Here is a 5,361-nt window from a genome sequence, read left to right as displayed (position 1 = left end):
TTTTTAAATTTTTTTTTCCTATTCAAAAAAATGAAATCAAACAAAAAAGTCTAATTAAAGAGGAAGATAAGGTAGTCTTATTTATTTGCTTTTGTAAATACATAACAGATTCTTAAAAAAAGAAAGTGAAAAGGCATTGCTTATTAAAGAAAAAGCAATGAAATAAAACAAATTGGAATATCTTTTTACAATTTCCCTAAATACACGCTGAACATATTTTTCCCAGTGATTTTTTTTTCAGGAAAGTATATCGATGGGAATTCCAGAAATCAAAGTCTGAATGGCTTGGTTGTTTTTGTCCTTGTTGTGACAACATGTAGTTATTAATAAGCACAGACAAAGGAAATGAATATCAAATGTTTACAGGATATATCCCTCTTCAGGAAAAACTAGTGACATGTTAAAATTTACAAATTAAGATCGATGATCATCTTTTTAATGTCCAGAACAAGGTCGTCATTATTGTTTGATAACGTTTTCTGTTGTTTTGTTGCATTTAACACACCATGGTCGATTTTATATTTTAATTAGCAAAATTGAATGCTACATGCCCAAGATGCAAATTCTACATGCATATTTGTTGTACAACTATATTTTACAACTCTATTTTTCATATGTTACAATACTCTGTATGTATAAGTCTAGAATTCATTTAAAAACATGCATGTGTGATGTTACGTGTAACATTAAACATGTTTCATTTTAATCCCTAAAAAACGCACTTTCTGTATTCGAAAAATGTATGTTATATATTGTTTTTGACATCAAGACCTAAATTAAAAAAAAAAAAAAACAAAGATAGCCAACACATATACTTGTTATGAATACCATTTTTTTAGATAAAAATAAAAACTAAAAAAAAAAAAAGAAGAAATCGAATCTGATTATTTTTTTCTCGTTTTGGTTTGGACTACTGTACCTCAACAATCTTCTTGAAGTAGGTCCTCAATTCAATCCTAAATTTAGTATTTATTAAAAATTAGCTTTCATTGGAATACAATATTTTTTTTTTCAATTTATGCTCATATACAGACCCAGCAGTTATCACTATACATGTAGCAGGACAATTTTTTTTATCAAAGATTGTCGTCCAAATGAAAGTTCCAGATTGTTAAAATTAATGTATGGCTCTATGTTAAACCATATTACAAGCGAACACATTTTTATTTACTACCGATAATCGAACATTCTGTAACTTCTTTTATTTGCAATAAATCTTACGGATGTAGAGAATTCTTCTTTCTATTCATAAAAATCTTTTTACACCAGAACAAGTATCATGTATCAAACATTGAATTATAAATTTAAAACGTTCACTTTAACTAGGACAGTATTACTGACAAAAAATAACCTTTTTAAATATGACGTCAATTATTTATATTTTTACATGGTTACTATTTTATTTGTATTAATACTTGTGCATTCATTAATCTAGCTAAATTTATTGCATGAATTTTGCTTTTCATTACTAAAACTTTGCTTGTTAACCTTCTACGCATTGTACCTTATTTTAACCAAAAAAAGCTTTCACGAATAAGATAATTACTTTTTTTGTTTACTGTAATTCCACAAGAAGCCTGAAAGAATTAAAGAGTTGAAAATTTTTAAGTTTGACAGTGGAAGAGAATGAAAACAACATAAATAACATTCCTCCTTTTGTTGTCATATACACCAACCTTCATCTAAAAAAGTCTGATCTTCAAGACGATCAATAGGCGTGTGTGATGGCGAGTTGTATGTAGAAGCTGGAACAGAAAAAGAGGGCTGTAGGCCAATGTTTACTACACTGTAGTAATACCACCATTTTAATGTATTATAATTTCAAACATCTGTCTTGATTGTTTGCTGAAGAAAACTGCAACAAAGAACTTTATTCGATGATGACCAATATTTGCCCCCAAATTCAAACTTTGACGGAGAAATATTTTATTACGTTTGTTAACAAGGGAATATATGCTGACTTCAAAGTACTGAACATTTTCATAAGTACTGACATCATATGTTTGAAATGACGTCACAAAAATGACGTAAATTTAAAAATTTCAATATTTCTACAGAAAAATATATATATTTCACGTCAATTTTTTTAGTAAAAGTCACAGAGCGCAGGTCTGATCAGGGTGAATATTTTGATATAATGTGTAGAATGATAATATCAATGAAATATGTAAATATTGTTCCTGAGCAAACTTGCACTCTATAAATGTTAAAGCTAAAATTGTTGAAATTTTGTCCATTTTGTCCTCCTTCTAAAAAGTTACGTAAATTCGGACTAGTTTGTGACGTCGTAAAACAAAAATTGTCAATAAACTAGATTGTAATATATTTTGTCAATTCATATTTCTCATAAAATATACAGAATTCAGCACATTTCAAGAACTTTTCTAAATTTGACTTCTTTGCTGGCAAAGATATGCAATATACTGCATTTAGCTCTTTGGTAGACAAATGCATTAACAAGCGGAAAGTTGACATTTGCTTCATCAAAAATATATACCAACATATGACATTCCAAAACAAACATAACATAATGTAATCAGATTTCAGTCATCTGTGATCAAATGTTGCTGAGAAATTGCAACAATATCTTGTACTGGTCACGCACAGGAAATCAGGAACGTGACGTCAGATTGGTACAACAAGAATACTACTATATCGCATGCCTAAGAAGATTGCTTAAATTTCAGCTGCAATTAGTAGTTACTGCGACAACTATGATTTTTTACGGACAGCCATACAGACAAACGGACAGACATGTACATACATTTGTTAATACAGTATTCCACCCATTTCCCTTCAACTGGGGCTATAAAAATCATTAATAATTTTCCCACAACATTAAAACTAAAAATTTTACATCAGCTGAAATATCATATACCGTAAATTATACATCCTTGACTGAAACTACAAGACGATCTCTCACATTCACATTTCTGTAGACATCCTCTGCCATACCCTGGATAAGGACACTTTTCTGTGCAGTTTGTTCTATAATACCCTGGACTGCATTCTACATAAAATATAAAGCTATGTTCATGGTTTACAGCATTTAATAGAAAATTTCACCACTTTATTATGAAAGTGTTACGAAAAACATCTTTTATATCACATTTTTAAAATTGTTTGCATTGTTTATTGTTTGATATCATAAGCATATCAGAATTTGATTCAGAAAATATGTATTGAAAAAAATGCATACCTATACATGCTTTCCTCGCTTCATTCCACTTATATCCGTCACAACAGGTTATTGTCTGTCTGTAATGATACACAATCTACTAGTCATTATATTAAACTAACTATCAAATTCAAATCATACTTGATCGTGGATCACTGAAATGATAATATGATGTTCTAATAGCACACATAATACTAGTAGAAGTACATGTATGTACATATATCGAATGGATTTTATGAAGGAGATAATGACCTTGGATGATTTTATTCCTCAAAGCACTTTTGATATGAACTGTTTGATATTTTTGTAGTGGCACAAAATTCGCCAAATTCGTGGGAACCCTTCATCCACAAACTCACTTCCACAACGAAAATATTTATTCAAGGTTTAATTACCTGTAATCTCTTCAAAATGATTCGAGATACTTATCTTTTGAAGATAGTTAAGGAATAAGCCTATTTAAACTTTTATTATAGGATATAACATAACTTGGGGCAGTTTACGCTTTATAAATCACATCTGATGTTTTAGAGGTCCGTGTTTGCTCTGCTCCCATTTTGTATTGTTTTATGGACTTTGATATTCAATATTGTTCGTTATCTCCATATCCTTCATAGCATAAGTTGAAATCAGCTTCATTCCTTATAATTTAATTTAGGTGTAGACAATGGGGGATTGTTTCTCCTGAAAAATTAAGGCTTCAGATTTAGTATATTTTAAAAGTTAACGTCAAGCGGAGTAATATGTTTTTGTTTAACTCATTGTGGCGTAGGCAAGTGATGTTATACAAAATAGTTTGGATCTTTTACCCGATCAAATGACATCTTACAACTAATATTAAATTATAAGTATATACACGGAAATGCGTCCTCTCGATCCTGTAAAAATTTGGCAATACATGAAAATTATCCCTAAACTTCTAAATGATTCCACGGTACCGGGTATTGTTATATGTTACATCTATAAATGGTAAAAAGTTGTGTATAACAAAGATAGAACGTGAATATTTCAGACATTTTCTATATTTTTATAAATGCATTTATATGTATAGACGTTTTGCTTCTCATGTAAACTACAGTGATGTAAAATTGAAATGTGGACTCGTTACCTTAGAAAGCAAAGGGTGTCAATTAAACGACGATTTGGAGGAGCAATACAAAAGCATGTGCAAAATAATAACTAACTTAGAACTAGAATTGTATTGAGTTAAGAATTAAAGACGACGACATCCAGACAATTACCTTAGTCAAATTCAAAAGAACAGTTACAAGAACATACCTATAAGAGTCACAAATTCCTTTTTGTGCTTTACATTGTAGAAATGGTTCGTACATAATAAAAGATATCAAAAGCATACAAAATTTAGTCGAGCAGGGAACTCTCTGCATTCTTTCAACAAATAAATATTCTGCTATGGGAATTGTCCAAAAAGGTTCCCTCTTTTATGACTTATTACTTCCGTTTGAAAACTATTCAGCAAAATTAAAATGATATATATTAATTTCCGTGATACATGTATCACGTTCTACTCTGGCAGAAGAGACTAGCATCAGTTACATGGCGAGTTGAAATTTTTGTTAGCTTGACAATTAAATTATGATTGAAAATTAAAAATCTATTAAAAACTTACTTAGCAAAGACAACTTCTTAGAGATTTTGTTGTAGCGTAATAATTGTTTATTTATCAATAACAAACCTTATTTTAGGTCAATATAAATGCTTATATTATTTGTTGTTTCCAGTTTCGATACAAGAGTTGAGCACGTCAAACTCCAATTAAAATAGTTATATATCATAGGGTTGATTATAAGAAGATAATGATCTGTACTCAAGTTCAAACATACATTAAAGAATACAAAATGGAAGTAGAACAAACACGGACCTTCAAAATATCAGAGGTGGGATAAGGCCCCAGGATCATGAAACAGACTTACACTTTAGTAAAGATTTCAATCATGTATAAAAAGTTCAAAACTAGATAAATGAAACTCAAAATTTGCAAATGACAGCAGACTGGTGATACAAAATTGGAGAGCATTTTCGGTTTGGACTGTTTAACTTTGAAAGAATCTCAGCACCATATGCATTTTTGACTTTAGCTTAAGGAAGGATATGGAGATAACGAACAGTATTCAATCTCAACGTCCATTAAACAATATACAAAATAAGAGCAGAGCAAACAC

General features: G+C 30.0%; 1 long non-coding RNA gene across 1 annotated transcript; it reads right to left on the bottom strand.

The window, feature by feature from the left end:
- Window positions 1-2,884: 2,884 nt before the first annotated feature.
- LOC134248135 (uncharacterized) lies at window positions 2,885-4,551 on the bottom strand. Its single transcript, XR_009987985.1, has 3 exons — window positions 4,457-4,551; window positions 3,200-3,258; window positions 2,885-3,010 (listed from the first exon to the last, which is right to left on the bottom strand). It is a non-coding gene; the product is annotated as an uncharacterized LOC134248135 (long non-coding RNA).
- Window positions 4,552-5,361: the final 810 nt, after the last annotated feature.

The sequence above is a fragment of the Saccostrea cucullata genome, unplaced genomic scaffold, assembly GCF_032062105.1.
Source record: "Saccostrea cucullata isolate Sc308-1 unplaced genomic scaffold, CSIRO_AGI_Scuc_v1 ctg20121, whole genome shotgun sequence".
Classification (NCBI taxonomy): domain Eukaryota; kingdom Metazoa; phylum Mollusca; class Bivalvia; order Ostreida; family Ostreidae; genus Saccostrea; species Saccostrea cuccullata.
Note: the sequence above shows the minus strand (reverse complement) of the source record. Positions and strands in the feature narration are given on the sequence as shown.